Consider the following 18,022-nt stretch of genomic DNA (forward strand, 5'->3'; position numbering starts at 1 on the left):
TAACACAGAAGCCTCGGAAGTGAAGAGCTGGAGACTAGGGAAAACTGTGTCTTTATGTCATCTGAATGTAGGAAGACAATGTTGTAGAGAACAGGATAGCTAGGCTAGTACAGACCCTGGCCATCAAGTCTGATGACCAGAGCACAATCTTAGGAACCTATATGGTGGAAGAAGACACTGATAGCCCTCCCCCCTACTATCCTCTGACCACAACACACATGACATGGCTTCAAGGTCCCTCTACTTTCTGTCTTATGAATTTGACTAGTCTAAGTGCTTCACAAAAGTGAACTCCTATGACATTTACAATTTGGTGGTTGTTTATTCCACTCCCCATGCTTCAAACTTGCCTTCTTTTGTAAGGCTGAATAGAAAGTCAATGTGTGTGGTACCACATTTCATTTATCCATGCATCTCTTGGTGGGTTTATCTTGTGTTTGCCTCTTAGCTATTGTGAATAATACTTCTTTGAACATTGATCCTCTCTAATTTTGCTTTCTAATATTCTGGATATAGATCCCAAAATGAAATTTGTGAGGGTTCACATGACAATTCTATTTTCATTTTTCCCAAAAACTCACCATACTATTATACATAGAAACTAAACTTCTTTGCATGGTGATGTGTAGAAATAGGAGTCCAAATGGACACCCAAGAGCCAGCTCCACCATCTCAGTCATCATCCTATGGATGCAAATGGAAGGCTTTGCTTGTCCATCAATGCCCTTGACCAGTACCTAAAATTGTTTCTTGGATCAATTTTAGTCTGGTAAATCTATGGTTTGTGTTTTTTCCTTTTTTTGTGTATGTGTGTGTGCATGTGTGTTGAATGAATGAGTGATGTCATACACACCACAGCTGGCATGTGGAGGTCAGAGGACAACTTGGCAGGTTCAGTTCTTTCCTGTTCTCTTTATGTGGGTTCCCAGTATTGAACTCAGGTCTCCAGGCTTGCACAGCAAGCCCTCACTCTGCTGAGCCTTTTCACTAGCCCCTCTTTTCTTGTTTAATCTTATTCTCGCCCTCTCTTTCAATTATGATTTTTTTGTTCCTCTGCTCTTTTTCTTGTTTTCTCTTCTTACCTCCTTCAGTATAGATTTTGTAAAAATCCTATTTTTTAAGCTTTATCTCAGATACAGGTCATAAACGCTGGATGCAAATTTAGAGAAAAATATTACAGCAAAAAAAAAATAAGTGAACTCATCCAAGCAAATATTGAGGCTGCATCCCCAGGTTCAGGGCCATTGGGCTTCAGATATGGTTTGAGTTAGGTCATGTCAACCACGACTGCAAGCTCAAAGCATTCAAAGCAACCCTGCAACAAAGCTCTTTGGTTTCCTCCAAAGGAGTTCTCAAAGTGTTGTTAAGAGCAGAGCTCTAGAATGTAAAAACACAAGGGCAAAGTGTGGCAAGCAGGTCATCTTCCTGGTCCCTGGGAAGGAGGCCTTCAGACTATTCAACGCTTACTTCTCTTAGCAAAGTTGCTTGGGGGATCGGTACTTATTCACCCCTCTGCCTTACATCGGTAAGGCTACTCAGCTGGAAGTGAGCTATGCAGACACAGCATCTGTCCACAGTCCATTGACTCAGGTCGGATTTGCTCTTCTTCCACACACGATGCATAGCACTGTGGTGACCTACCTCCTAAGAGAACAGAATGGACTATAAGGTTTCAGGGCATGAAGATTTTTCTGAGGAGGAAAAAGATGTCGTTGCTTTTACACAGAGTAGATAGAGAACATACGAAGGACTATTTCACAAAGGACTAAAAGAAACCTGCCCGAAACAGGGTATGGCTGAATTATTCAATAAGGAAATAGGCTGTCTCTCTCCCACAGCCCTGAAGGCATCCCTGGAGGGAAGCACAGCGTCCACACTGAGGTTTCCCATGCTCCTGCCCTTCAGACAGTTATACTTCTAACACCTGGGCCACAAAGTAGTAAAAATGAGCCACTCTGGAAAAGTCTCTTCTGCAAAAGCCACTATGTCTTCTTTGGTCAGTATGCCAGTTAAGTGAAGTATCAGACCACATCACACTCTGCCAGCATATTTCATTACTGTAATAGTGCAACTTTATAATTAAGAGCTTATATATTCATTATCATTCTAAGCAAGACAGGCTCCTTGTCAATCAAGAGCTGCCGCTGCTGATGCTACTGGCAATGGGGATGATGGCGATGGTGGTAACAGTGATGATGGGAAGAGCATCATAGACCCGTTGGGAAGACGAAAACAGACCCACAGCTTACAGTGTCCTGTTTTCTAAATGTTAAATAGGACTCCTGCTGTTACAGTCACTACCATCACCTTTGCTTATACCACTGCTGTAGACGGTCTACAGTCCCTGAATTCTTACACCACTGCCGTAGACAGTCTATTGTCCCTGCTAAAGTTGCGTGCAGGGTCCAAAGCTGTGCCTTATCATTTGTCATCTGTATAACTTTGGGAAAGTCATTTTCCTCAGTTTTCCTACTTGGGAAGTAAAGATGATGCTCTATACTATCATCTCGCAATTTTCTACCTTTCTTCTCCCTGCTATCTACTTATCTGTCTTCCTATCTATCTTCTATCTACCTAGCAATCTTTTATGTCTATCATTGATTCATCTATCTGCATGCCATGCTTTTACCACCTACCTACCTACTATCTATCTATCTATCTATCTATCTATCTATCTATCTATCTATCTATCTATCTATCTATCTATCTACCTACCTACCTACCTACCTATCTACCTACCTATCATCTTCTAAAAATCAGGAACAAGACAGGAGTAAGCCTTTAAGCAACACTAACTTTAACTCTTCTTTTTATATTTTTTAGTGTGTGTGTGTGTGTGTGTGTGTGTGTGTGTGTGTTTGAATGTGCACATGCCACAGAACAGCTCTTGTGGAGATGAATCTTCTCCTTCTACCATGTGGATTCTTGGAATCAAGCTCAGGTTATCAAGCTAAGCAGTAAGCACCCTTACCTGCTGAGGCATCTTACCAGTCCCTTTATTTTTTAGTTAGCACGTGCTATTTACACATGTTATGGAATGTTCTGTGATGTTCTAAGAAATGCATACACCATCATAATCAAATCAAGATATCTAGCTAATCTATCACAGCAAACATTTATCATAATAATACAATTGCTTGTTTGGGTCTCTGTTTAAATGTCTAAAAATAGTTTTCCAAGTATGTTGTGAGACCCTAGGTGACCTCTTTTTCAGGTAGCTCATGGAGACCAGAACTACTTCTATCAACACCCTGAAGGGCTGTGTTACTTTTTCTCTATGACAGATTCATGAGTGTGGTGTCACTACAGAAAGAACACAGCCTCACTCCGGCTTCTTCTAAAAGATTTGTAAAAATGTGGACTAATGCTCCTCCCTAGTATTTTGCAAAATGCAATGGTTTTTATGGAAATGTGCCCTGTAGGCTGGATGTGGTGGTGTATATCAGTAATTCCAGCAGCTGGGAGCTAGTCATAGGAGCTTATATAGCAAATTGAAAGCCAACCTGTGCTATGGTGAAGCCCTGACTCAGCTACCATGCTTGTGTGTGCATTCCACACGTTTATGGAGTGTATTGGAACTATTTTTAAACAAATCATTCATTTTCATCTCTAACATGGAAAATACAATAGAGATAATCCACAGACATTTACTGGAAACCCAGAGTAAGTATGGGTACTATGGTAGTAAAGTTCAGGAAAGACTGCCTCAGCCCACTAAGATCAGAACTTTTCATCATCAAAGTTATCAATCAGCTGGAAAGGCAATATGGACAGTTTCAAGTTTCCAGGCAAAGTTGTTTGTGACAGACCCAGTGGCCATTGTAATACTCCCCACCCCAGAGCCTTGGCACATTGATATAGGAGTGGGGCCAGCGGTCAGAAGTCCCTTTAAAAGTTTGTCACTGTTGGAGGGCCCTATATCAAAAGGTCTTAGAAAAACATCCCTCTTAACATGGTTTTCAAGGCTAACAGACATTTCCCTAAGTGACTCATCTTTGAAGTACCAAATTCACACAATGCTATTTGGTGACTAAGACAAAAGACCTGGGGTTAAAACACTCAGGTTCTTATTTTAAAGCCCAAACCAATTCCCATCCCAGGTTTTCAGCCTCCAGTGTCAAGCAAGAATTAGCGCTTGTTTAATAGGTACTTGAAATGTGTTTTCAGAAGTTCAAAACCCATCCCCAGTACAACTAGGTCAAGTTCTTCCAAGCCGTGTCCTCTCATCACAGAGAGGACTCATTCTCAAGGAAATACTTAGAGCTGTAAGGACATACGTAAAGGAAGGAAAACAAACAGGCAATGTTTTGCAAAAGCATTTGATAATTGAGCACATCACTGGAACAAACTGCCTTTAAGCAGGCAACATTCTGACTGTGGGTTCTCACCGTTTACCTTGGTGTAACGTTGACACCTGCCACGCTATTTAAGGCCTTTTGTCTTGTCTTGAAGACTTAGGGTTTTTTCCATATACATACATTTATAAATTATACATGCATTTATAATACATTTGATTGGGTTGGGTTGGGTTGAGCTCTTTGGTGGTAATTTGGAGCTTGGCTTCTGGGGCGATGGCACAGGTTTGCATGCATTATGCAGAATTTTCTACTAAATGCAATGGGATTCTTGTAAATGAATTAGTTTATTTCAATCCATGCTTGTTTGACATAAATGTCACATTTATGCTGAATAACGCTATCATTCTTCTGTTTCTGCTCCAGTGATGCTGATCTTTGAGATGTTACCCCAGACAGGCTCTGACAACGGAGTGCCAAGTGGCCATCTTGAAATAAAAAAAATTGCTCTAGCGTCCTGCTTCCAAATCTTTAGGAAGATGGAGTTCAATGACTTGAATACTGAACTATTTTCATCAAAACTGAGATGTCATAGTATGGCAGAAAAATAAAACAAAACAGTATTAACACAATCCTATTCCATTATTTTTACTTCATTTAATAATTTCAACCAGATGATATCAGACCACTTTGTGGATAGAACACAAAGTACCAAGCAAAAGAAATTACCCATTTTTCCTATTGAAATAATGTGGAGGGAAGACCCAGCCTAGGGAGATACATAGGACAAGGTCAAGATGAAAGGCTTTTCTGTTCTCTCTTCTTGGTGAGTCTGGGCAGGAATGGCTGTCTGCATCAGCAGGCAAAACCAATTTTCCTCACAACACGAGGCTGCTGTTGTAGGAGCTCCATCAGGACAGCACTCCGACTCTGGAAGGAAGGATTTCAAGGTGGAAGATCCAGTCATGAAGGACTTCTCTGTTAGACTCCCTGCACCCTGATCCCCAGGTGGGACTTCTTCAGAGTGGACTCTCCATCCAATGGGCATGCTCATCCATTCTTTCTAGATCACAGCCTGATTCCAAGACCTGGAAATTCAGACTGTGTACTCCTACAACTCCTATAATCCACCACTTCTGGGTTCTGGCTTATTGGTCCTAGAAAAGTACCTAATTTAGGGATTCTTGAGATAAAGGTCCACACACGCCATTTTGGCCACCATGAGCACAGTCTTATAAAACCTAGCCAGACTTGGGATCGCCTCTCTAAGTTGTTGAGTCATTTAAGGATCCTAAGAAACCTCTTTGTCTCTCTGTCTTTTCTAGAGTTTGCCTGTGTATTTCTCTTTCTCTAATCAGATTTCCAGCATTCAATCAGAAGTTCAAGGTTAACCATATTCTGGCAAATTCAGGGAAAAAGTCAGTCATATCCTAGTCCTAGGCCCTACTTTCCTAACTGATCACTTAGCCAAAGGAACGACAACAGGGACTCGGGTTTAATGAACGGTCTAAATATTTTAAAGTTGCATCACCTTGGGCTTTGTTCGTAAGGTATGAAAACAGAAATCTCAATGAAGCTTTTAATATAAACAGTGCTGGTAAGTTTTCAGTAGAATGACCATGCTCAGTTCATCCTCCTTGAAGACACTGAGAAATTGGCATTTTACACATTGGAGCAGCTTGAGGCAGCACATGCGATCTCCAACATGCATATGTGGAGTGCCCATTTCAGAAAAATGAGAGCTCAGTGAAAGATATAGCGTAAAGAACTCATAGCCTAGGAGGAGTCAAAAATATAAGCATAATTTCCTATTGGCATGCGGCGCACTTCCTACATGTGGAGTGCTTAATGGATACAGAGGGCAATGATGTTTTCCTTAGGATTGCCATTGGCAAGCGCTCAGTATACATATATGTAATAATATGCATGTTGTTTATATATACTTCATGTTGAGTACTCTGTAGAAAAAGCCTATAAATCCTGGGAGCTGCCTTGTTATTTTTTAATTCCGTTTCCAAGGCTGTGGGATTAATCTTCAGCAAAGCTACAGTTTAGCACCTGTTGCGCGATATTAGAGGCAATCATCTGTGTTGCAAGTGGAGAATATGTTAGGGAGGCTGGACCCGAACGGATCCAGGTTTAGCTCTCTTTCTCCTTCTGTTTTAGCAGACAAATAATCTGTTGCAACTTTGCCGCTTCTCTTCCATGGCTTGGCTCTGTTCCCATGCACCATTTTGTTCTAGGGGATGCCTAAACTGATTCTTCAGTGTTAGCCAAAACAAATGAGGAGCTTGGCTCTCGGTCTGGTCCCAGCAGCTGCTGTGATTGGAGTTCTCTGCACCTAAGACAGTGGGGCAGCTTTTCCCCTTGACAGATGAACACATTTTCATAACTAGGGAAACAGGAAGCATGGCATACTGGGTGAGAGAGGGAAAAGGGAGGGAGGCAGATTTGGGAAGTGGCTTTGTTCTTTCTTCTATCAGTTATGGTTATTGTTCAGCTGAAATGTCTGAGGGGAGATTGGCAAGTCCAAGGGAGATATCTATATTTCAAGCTCACCATCCCTTCAGACTGTGTGTAAGCGCAGCTGCCTCAGCCAGAATGATCCTTTGCAGACCTGTCCTAGGAGGCAGTTTCTCTCCATGCAAGCAGCAAAGGTCACAGAGAGGCCAGGAAGTCCAGGGAAGCCATCACACAAAAGAAAGGCAAAGAAACATAGAAACATGTGTTGGTTTCCTTGTTTTTTAATGGCCATACAGAAAAGCTAACCTGGAAAGTGGTTGTTCCAAGGTCCCCAGAGATATTCATGCTGGTTTGGGTGTTGTAACCAGCTCAACAACAGGGAGTGGGGACATAGGTTCTCCAGAGAACAAGATGGAACTCCAGTGAGCCACCTCATGGTAAATTTTTCTTCCTCGCTGTTTGCAGTCATCTTTAATCAAGATGGTGGTTTGGAAGGCTCCCTTTATCCCCAAGTTTGGAGAATGCCTAGACAAATGTGGGTCCTGGTCACCATTGTGGGCAAGTCAAGAGCAGAAGAAACTAGTAGTAAAGAGACAGAGGAAACTATAAGAAAACACGTAAACCTAAAGCGTAGAGTTGCAAAAGAAGCGACAAAGTTAAATGTAAGTATTGAGTCTTCAAGGATGGGGAAGAGTCTGGAGTCCTCACTGGTATGTGACTTCTAGAAATTCATTTCCCATCATGACTACAACACAAACCTCTTGTCTACGCGTAAGGGTCAGAAAAGGTGAGCCTGCCAGTCAGAGGCTAACATATCCTATCATGCGTCACTTCTGAGAAATGTGCCAGTGGGCATTTTTATTGTACAGTTAGAGAATGATTAAAATTAAGATGGCTATAATGTCACTAGACCATGTCATCTGATGGGACCACCATCTTACAGGAGGTCAATTCAAATGGAAGCATTATTTTGCAGTGTATGACTACTTTTAATAAACTACCGTTTGCCAGTTACAAAGACAGGTACTTTATATGAGGACATTCCTATAACTGTAAACACAATATGCTAAGAATATTTGCTATGTATACCAAGAAGACTGAGACTTGGATTTTCCATGGTTATATGGTCTAGAAACAAAGGAAGATTTTTAATACAGTTCTTAGAAACTTCAAAGGGTTTTGGAATTTGAAGGACTGCTTCATGTATGACCCTGCCCTTTGTATTCTATGTCTATTTTCAATAGTAATAACTCCCAGATCTCTTTCCTTCTTGGCCTATACAGTATCTCAGGCACCTCCAAACAAGACCCAGCCCAGGCTGCTAACATTTAAACAGTTGGTACACAGAACAGACACTGTGTTTTTACTAATGTGTTGGAAGGAACAGGCCTGCTTGTTCATCCCGGCCGCCTGGCTAGCTTACACCCGAAATAACCACACAGAAACTGTATTAATTAAAACACTGCTTGCCCATTAGCTCTAACTTCATATTGGCTATCTCTTATATATTAATTTGACCCATTTCTATTCATTTGTGTATTGCCACATGGCAGTGGCTTACAGGGAAAGATTCGGCATGTCTGTCTCTGGCAGTGGGTCCATGGGGTCTCTCCTACTCTGCCTTTCTTCCTCCCAACACTCAGTTCTGTCTTCCCTGCCTACCTAAGTTCTGCCCTATCAACTAGGCCAAGGCAGTTTCTTTATTAACCAATGAAAGAAATATATAGACAGAAGGACCTCCTACACCACTAATGGGCCAATTAGGGAGAAGAGGAGTGAGTCCCACTCTGTTAGGTATTCACTGAAGGTATATGCCATACCATGCATTGCTTATCCTTACCTATGTCTCTGTTATGCTAACTAGTGGTTCCTGGAGGACTTCCTGGGACCATATGTCTTTTGCATCCTCTCCCTTCATGGGCACAAGGCTTACCCTCTAGACTCCAGCTTGCTTATTTACAACATCTCTACGTTCCTTCCCATCTAGTATTTCTTATTCACACAAGCTTTGGGTGAAGTCTTTCTGTGGTTGTGGTGGTGATAGGAAAAAAAGGGACGGGATTTGGTCAAGGTGCTACACTAACAGCGGTCCAGCTTCATTAGTCCTAATGAACTATATACCAAGATTTCAATCCCATCTTGCTTATTAAACATGCTACATCTGGTATATTTTTATTTTTATTATTTCAATAACTTTCCCCTTTTGATATCTTTAAATTCTGCCTTTCTTTATGCTATGCCAGTGATTTTCTTCCTATGTACAACCAAGAATATTTTGTAAGTAAAGCATCATACGTCAAGTTATTCCCCAAAAGAGGAAGAATAGTATATACTTAATCCCTGATTTCTGATTTTCTTAATAGTGGTATGAAATGTTAGTATTCATTTTAAATACCAGAAAACAACACATCATCAAACTTCTCGTCCTCAGTCTTTCACAGTCTTTCCTCCCCCTCTTCCTTGATGTTTCCTGAGTCTGGGATGTGGTGATAAAAATGGCCCACACAGGGCTGAAGCTCCTTTCCTTGGCCATATCCAGTCTACAGACGAGCCCAACAAAGACAGTCTTCCTTTGGGGAACAATATCCATGAGTTCTAGCATCTCCCCCTGCTCCTTGTCTCAGAGTTTCCAGCGCTGCTTACATTCCCCATCTGTTCTTTCTGCACTCTCTTTGGAATCTTCTAGGCCTTGGCACTCCTGCATTTCAAGTCAGGAAGTGAAAAAGTTATTTTCTATTTCAAGTAGTTGATTCTTGGAATAAAAAGGCATGATGTTTAAAGATTATTTTCCTAGCTTCAGATTGCCTAAAATCTTCATGAGGGTTTCAAAGCCAGGAATTTAACTCTTTGTTTGCTATTAACCAATTGAAAAGGGAGCATTTTGGTAAACTCTCACTCCCCTTCCAGTGTGTGTGTGTGTGTGTGTGTGTGTGTGTGTTTTGAGGATTAGACCCATGGTCTCCTGTACTCTAACACAGAGCTACATCCTTAGATTGTACTAAGATCATGGTGTTGATGAAATTACTAGAGAATGAGAAAGATGTCTTGGTTTTTAAAGGCATTTATGAAACTTATAACATAAAACTTGAATTGCACTGATCCAGAAACCAAGACATAATAACCCTACCTAAGACTGCCTATAAGACAGTAGCAATAACCCCATTCTAACTCCAGACATCAAATACAGACTCACTTAATGTGCAATTTAGTCATTGCTTTACACGTTGTTAGTCATAATATAGATAGAAGGGAACCCCGGTACACCCCACTTCTCTTCAAAAGGCAAAAATTTGTTACTATACTTGGGGTTGAAGAAGGTATATGATCTGCTAGCTCATCAGAAACCCTGAGGAGAAGGCCAAGAGTATACTCCTGGGCCAGCACATAAGTTTGAAGTCCTGAGATGAATGAAGCCTTACAGCCAAGCCAAATAAAATCAAAGAAAAACATAGGAGGAAAAAAATGTTAATATATATTATGACACTCTAATCTGCACTTCTGTTTCTCTTCTTTGTCTATGTTGATTGCACAGTGTCTCCATGATCTGTTTTAGATAGAACTGTTATCACCCATAATGCTCTGTTGATATTTCCAAAAGATTCACATCTCCATTTTGGCAATAGCCCCTGTCACCCGTGTGGTACCTATGACATAATATTCTTGAATAAATGGACAGAAATAGTGATGTATTCAGATTTTATATTATTTGGCTGCTCTGTATATGTCTTGCTTAGTTTAAAAATACCTTTAGTTTATATATAATGTCAGGGCCTGGGCTTTCTGCCCTCAGAGAAGGGCCTTGTTCACTAAAGACTTTGTCATCCTTTTTCAAAGTGGATTTTTCTGTTCTCACGAAGGCCAATGTGCAGGTCCATGGATTTTCTCCTTTAAACATGCTACGCCTCCAGCTTCTGTGACTTTGGGGTATCATAGGTAGCTTTACTTGTCAACTCAACACACCTTGGAAGAGAAACTCTTCTCAGAGGAATAGCCTCCATCCGATTGGCCTACGGGCATGTTGGTGGCCAGTTTTCTTGATTCTGATTTGATGTGAGAGTGCCCAGCCCACTGTGGGCTTAAACAGATGGACCTGGGCTGTAGAGGATAGGTGTCTGAGCATGAGCCTGGAAGCAAGCAAGTCAGAAGCACTCCTCCATTGTCTCTGCTTCGGTTCCTGCCTCAAGGTTCCTACCTTGGCTTTCCTCAATTATGGACTGCAGTCTATAAGCCAAATGGTTCTTTCCTCCCCCACGTTGTTTTTGGTAAACATGTTATCACACTAATTGAGAAGTGAACTAGAACACCTCAGGACTTGAACTTTGGCTCTGCTCCTCATTTCCGGTCTATTCCTGTGCAGCCATTACCCTCAGCATTGGGGTGGGCTTATGGCCCTACTGAAATTTGACTTCTGGAACAATCCTACTTCTCCCATGCTATCTTAGTTAGGGTTTCTATTGCTGCAACAAAACACCAGGGCCAAAAAGCAAGCTGGGGAGGACAGGGTGTATTACGCTTATACTTCAGCATTGCTGTTTATCACTGAAGGAAGTCAGGACAGAAAATCAAAACAGGGCAAGATTCTGGAAGCAGGAAGTGATGCAGAGGCCACGGAAGAGAGCTGCTTACTAGCTTGTTTCTCCTGACTTTCTCAGCTCACCTTCTTATAGAACCCAGGACCAGTAGCCCAGGGATGACACCACCCACCATGGGCTGGGCCCTCCCACATTGATTACTAATAGAGAAAATGCCTTACGGCTGGATCTCATAGAAGCATTTCCTCAGCTGAGGCTCCTTCCTCTGAGGACTCTAACTTGTGTCAAGTTGGCACACAAAACCAGCCAGTACACATGCCATTAATGCATGGTCTTGCATAGTAACCATGGCATTTGTGTTCCCTGCGTAAACGTCTCTGGTGAGTGCTGCCGTCCATCACCAAACACCATTTGGATTCTCTTTACCACCTCACTATCACCTCTGTTTGAATTACGTGAAGAGCAGCGGATTCTAAGGGTTGTCATCTACGAAGTGGCCCCACTTTGACATTGTGTGGGGTACAGTCCTGCAAGCACCCCATGGATGGCTGTTGCCCTCTGACTGTCTGTGGCTGTGGTTCCCTACAGGCAAACTGTCCATGCTGGGCACATAAAGGTTTCATCAAGGAGTTGGGAGAGGCCCATGAGGTTCTGCCTCTTCCTGAGGATTTATTGGTAGTTAATAGTTGCTAGGGTGGAGTCCCAACCCCCCCCCCCCCCCCCCCGCAAGGTATATAGGCAGTTAAAAATTACTGGAAGAGACTTCTTTTGTAACATAGTCACCTGTAAGGTGCCCATTGTCCTGTAAACCCCCTCTTACCCACATCCCCTTAAGGATTAAATAAACCTGTTGGTCCATTTAATGGTGGAATCACTTCCTAGTTTGTGTTGTTGACATCCTGTTCTGGGTGAGTAGATGGTTTGTTCGCATTGCTCCCGGAGAGTTCGCACAACAGACATTTAAATTCATTCTGGAATAATAAAGACGATGTGAGGATCTTTAATAGAAAAATAAAAGCTTTAAAAAAATAAAAGGTTGAGTAGGGCATAGCCCAGAATAGAATAAATATACAATTTTTCATTAATTTGGTACTGAACATTTTTGATGTCACAGAACAGTTATATTCAGTGCCAACCTCAGTATCTCTTCCGGAGTTGATACTCAAATACTTACTAATAGACTAGCAGAGATTTCTTACAGACCTAGAAAAATTCCCAGGATTCATAAGGAAATATAAAAGACCCCAAATAGCTTAAAGTCCAAGGCTTTTAAGGAAAGGACTAAGCAGAAAGTCCAATGCTGGAGACAGCACTACAGAGCCACAATAACAAAAGCTGCATGGTACTGGCATAAACCAATCCATGGAGGCCAGTGGAATAGAGTAGAGGACCCGGGAACACACTCACACAGTTCTATCCCCTCAGGGATACGAGGCTGTCAAGTGTCTTCTACCCATGGCCTCTTATTCTCCCAATCGTTTGTTTTCCCTAAGTGTTTCTGATGTGGGCTGTCTCTATGTCTACCACTTCCTCACATTCCTCTGTTTCATCTATATTGTGCTTTCAGAAGGAAAGCCTGTTCTCATTTGAGGTCCAAGATCATCACTTCCAGAATTAAAAAAAAAAAAAAATGTGTTCAAATCACGGACATTCATCTGCCATTCTAAAATGCTGCTAAGAGTTCTACCTGGCTGCAGCTGCTCAGAATTTCCTTTCTCCGGTCATTTCAGATTCTCCAAGACTACACAGGTGACGTTTAAAGTGTGGAATCCAGAACAGAACCCATATTACAAGAGGGAGTGGATCCAGCTTTCTCTTAGCATGCAGTACATGTAAATCCCATTTTGTGTGTGTGTGTGGGGGGGTGGGGTTTAGACTTTTAAGCTAATGACAGGTCTCTTGATTTAAGCATCACCTGGAAAGAACACTACATTCAGGCCTAAAGGATTAACAAACTTCCAGCTTATCTAACACAGGACAAACATCAATGTATGATAGAATCAAAAATCAAGTCACTCCTCCACACACACTTAGCCCCTGCCGCCTGTGGTGGGCAAGGGAGCTGATCCTCCCCCATACCAGCTACAGCACTCAGGAAAGTTAAGGCTGCACCTCTCCTAGGAAGCACAGTAGAGCTGACCCCATTGTCTGAGGTGTGGGAGAGCAGCCCCAGTTCTGTGAGCATGGGAGAGCTGTCCCGTTAACTCACCTGTCATGTGGCGGCATGGGCCCGGAGAGATGCTCCCTCCCCCCATCAATGCCTGAGGCAAGCGGAAGAGCTGACCCTGAGGTCCTAAGAGTCGGAAAGCTGTCTCTGTCTCTCTTCAGCTGCAACACTCCACAGAGTGGCCCCTACACCTCGCCTGAGCAACATAATAGAGCTGGCCCTGAGGGTGTAGGTGTGCGAGAACCAACCCTGAGGATGTGAAAGCCAGAGAACTGGCCCCATCTCTTGCTCATCACTTCAAGGGTGAACTAGCCAGGGCAATGCTGGAGAGCTCACCATGGGGTGGTGAAGACAGGGGAGAGAGAGCTGATGGGCTGACCAACCCTGCAACTACCCAGGCCCAGAACCAGGGTCATGTGTTGGCCCACCCCATCATCCACCCCATCTGTGATCTGCTGGAGCAAGGTTGGGGTGGAAGTGAGAAAAGTTGGTCCTCTGGACCCTGGGATGTAGGCTCTCCATGACAGAGAGCAACAACAGGATATCCAGGAGGAGTCCAATGAGGGCCCAGCATCAATGGTATAACAGAGGCCAGGGGCCTCAAGGCAAACCAATGACTCATTGTGATGAACGCCTGCACGTAAATATGTATGGATTAAGGGGCTTACTGTGTGACTCACTGTGTCACACTGCAGCTTCCTACTCCCGAGATTTTTCTCTTAGATTTTACTTTGTTTTATTTTTTGGGGTGTGTGTATGTGTGTGTGTGGCGGGGGTAGGAGACATGATGTGAAAGACACAGAGAATAAGTTAAAAGAAAGTTAAAAAAGGAAGAGTCGAGTCACCCCTGGCTACCAACCACAACTCCAACACTTGGTGAAATCCCTGCTACTGCTATGGCTACGAAATGTAACACAAATAGTTCATAATGACAATATTTATCTTGTCATATGCCTGCCATCCATTACTTCCCGCAGCACTGGGTGCTGAGTTAGGAGCCCGGTGAAAGTCAGGCAAGCATTACTCCCACCCACTGATCACCACAGCCTTTTATAGTTAACTTCTCAGGAGTGGACTGGGGAAGGGACCTGCTATGCTCCCTCACTACCCAACTGAATCTTCAAATTTTTCCTCTAAATTCACCGATATTAGCATTTCTTTGTGAATGAGAGAACCAGGTTCAGATAAAGACAAGGTGGCACATGTTTTTAATAACCGTCAGAGCAAGAATCAATACTGAGCCGATCTAGCCCAAAGCCCACAGCTTTTCCATCACAGCAGGCTTCCCGGAAGGTTGCCTGTGGGAAGTGAAAACCATATTCTAGATATAGCATTTACAAACCCATTTGTGCACACAAAGAGAAACAGAACACAAAAAGAATATGCTCCAGTGGAAAGAATTCGCGATTCTTTATTTATGCAAAGATTCAGAGGCAGCGTTTTATAACTTGCCATGGTATTGCTAAGTGGGTATCATTGACTTATTTCATGCACGCATTGTCTTGTGGTCCTTGTCTGCTTTCTCTACGATGTGTATCTTACAAACTCTCAGTGTCTGAACAGACAGCTTTGCATCCGGAGTACTTGAAAACCCATCAGCCATTCTTTTCCCCATCCTTTTTGACCATAGAAATTCTTCCTTCTTGTTACAGAGCAATGGATTCCCTTTCTCCTTTTCAGCGTCAAAGGCTTGCTGGTAGCACAATGGCATCATCCTTGTAAAGCAGACGGAAAAGCTTGCCGTAAGTGTATAAGAAATCATAGATATTAGAAGTAGGAGGAATTGTTAGGATTATTTACCCAAGTATCTTATTTTCTCTCCCTTGCCTCACAGACTCTTGCTATGTAGCCTAGGTTAGCCTGGAACTCATGCTGATTCTCCTGTCTCCGCTTCCTGAGTGCTAGAAATGTAATCATGAACCAACAGACTGGAATAGCAGTTCGTTGTTTGTCAGGGAGGGAACAATCAGGTATACTGATAAACAAAACATTGCAATTATCCCTTCTCTATGTGATATGACTTTGTCATGTGTTTTTCCAAATGAAGACACTTTTGAAAGTTAAAGGAAGTACCAACAGGATATGTCTGTGGGGAGCGGCACTACTGCTGTCCCGGGAAACCAGGGATGCGATTGTTCTAGTCTCTACCTTTATCAGCAGTGTCACCTTAAAAAAAAAAATAGTTACTTTCCTATTGCTGTAAATAAAACACCATGATCAAGGCAACTTGAAAGAAAGTACTGAATTGAACTTACAGTTCCAGAGGCCTAGCATCCAGGATAGTGGAGCAAATGCACCGTGGGAAGGACAGCTCAGAGCTCACATCTCAAACTGCAAGCAGATGGAACATACTGGGAAGGACATGCGTTTCCGGAAACCTCAAAGTCCACCCCCAGTGACACACTTTCTCCAATAAGGCCACTGTTCTAATTTAAAAAAATTTTTTTTAACTAACTGGGGACCCAGTATACAAATATATGAATCTATGTGACCATTGTCATTCAAACCACAGCCACAACTATGGGAGAGAACAGTCTTAGGAAAAGTGCCTGGAGGAGAGACACAGGATCATACCTAACAATTTCTGGTTAACTTCATCTCAAAGCCCAGTTGCCCAGAGCATTCATGGAAGGGATGTGGTGAAGTTCAGCTTTTTCTAACTTTGAAAGTCAGTACCATTAGCACCAAGTGTCACAGATGAAAACACAATAACAAGCCTTTAGCTCTTACTTTGTTTACTTTTTAAATTTTGTGTGTGTCTGTAACAGTGAAATCTATCATCATCCAATTTTATAGAGTAACCAAACTATCCAGTTTTTTGTAGTTTGACCAAATTAGCTTATTAAGACAGAAATGTATCAGCAGAAAACTGTGCAGACTGATCGTTTCTGCAGGAGGGAAAGAAGTATCAAAAGGAGGTGAGAAAGGGAAAGGATGAAGGATCGGGATGCTGAGAGAAATTGTCTCCTAAACTATGATGCTGTGGAGCATAGTGTATTCAGGGAGATGCCACACTTTTTATATGAAATGGCTACATCCTAGCAAGGAAGTTAGATCAAGAAAAAATGATGAACTTCAAATAGCCCATCCTATCGTTTTATCATGTAAAATCGGTGTCCATATCTCTGTTTGGTTAAATCCTTACGTAGTGCTGTCTGCTTTCAAGGTTCAGTATTTCTCCATTTTCCCCTGTAAGAAAAATGTAATAGTTATTCCTTAACGTAGGACACAACATGAGGAAGCCTGAGTGTCCCTGATTGCAGCACCGAGTTACGAGCACCCAGGAACAGTTAAAAGGAAAGGCCTATAGAAAATACTGCTGAGCAGCACCAAGCTCTACAAATTTTGGTTCTATTTCCATACAAAGAGGCAGAGGCTTTCCCTTCTGAACTTGCAAATTCAAGGTGTTGGCTGTCTGCATGGCACGTCTGGCAGAGCTCCATCCCTGGAAAGACAGGACTTGGACCACTCCTGCCTTGCCATTTGCCTGACAGCAATGAAATTTCCAGTGTTATCCAGGCTGTGAAGCCTGGACTCACGTCTGCTTCTGTTTTGACCTTTAACTACTTCCTACTCTGACTGACTGGCCACCGGCCAGTCCCTTCTGCAGGCTGGCTGAGCGCTAAGAGCTGGAACAAAGGACTCACCAGTTAACCAGCATGCCAACATTAAAAGGTCAGTAGAAGCCGGTTTTCACTACAGCTGGGTGCCATGTCACCCCCAGTGTGTGCGCGAAAGGTAGCAAGGAGAACCTCAGTAGAAATACTCCGCTCTGAGTTTACGGAGATAACACAACAAGGAAACAGCCACGCCCCTGTCCAAACTGATGTCAGACGAACTGCCTCCTGCTATGTAGGTCAGCTGTCTAGGCCATGGGGAACGAGAGCTCTGAGTACCATACTCTGCTCTGAACGTCCTTTCGTTGTTTGTTTGTTTCGTTGTTTTTTTTTTTTTTCAAGACAGGATTTCTGTGTAATAATCCTAGTAGTTCAGGCTGGCCTTGAACTCACAGAGATTTGCCCGCCTCTGTTCCTAAATGCTGAGATTAAAGGTGTGCGCCACTACACTTGGTTGAGCTGCCTTCATCTTAAATGTGTGCTGTGTCAACCTTAAAAAGACGTTTGTTCCCTCTGTTGGTGTTGAAATGGAAACATCGCTTCTGCTGCCTGTGTTGTGGTCTGAATTTGTCATATGGAGTCCCACCCCGGCTAGAAGGATGAGGGATCACTTGGATGTTCCTCTAGCAACAGATGTCTCGGCCCATTCTATGCATCCTAGACTTGGCATATTTATAATTTCACTAATGACAGTCCAGCAGTCATCCGTCACTTCCTGCTCTGCACCAGGAGTGGACTCCTGAGACCTGCGTTGTTCATCTGAAACCTGAAGCTCCTGAAGGGTTGTAAGTCACTTACAGCCATTCCTGAAGCAGCTGCCATGCTGCAGAGAGAGCTACAGGAAATTAATTGGGGGCATCCTCCCACCCTGAGAGGTTCAGGGGAGTTAGAGAAGGTAAACACCGACAGACGCTATGCCATGGCACCAAAGCAAAAGGCTGGGGAAAG

The sequence above is a fragment of the Arvicola amphibius genome, chromosome 3 (genome assembly GCF_903992535.2).
Source record: "Arvicola amphibius chromosome 3, mArvAmp1.2, whole genome shotgun sequence".
Classification (NCBI taxonomy): Eukaryota; Metazoa; Chordata; class Mammalia; order Rodentia; family Cricetidae; genus Arvicola; species Arvicola amphibius.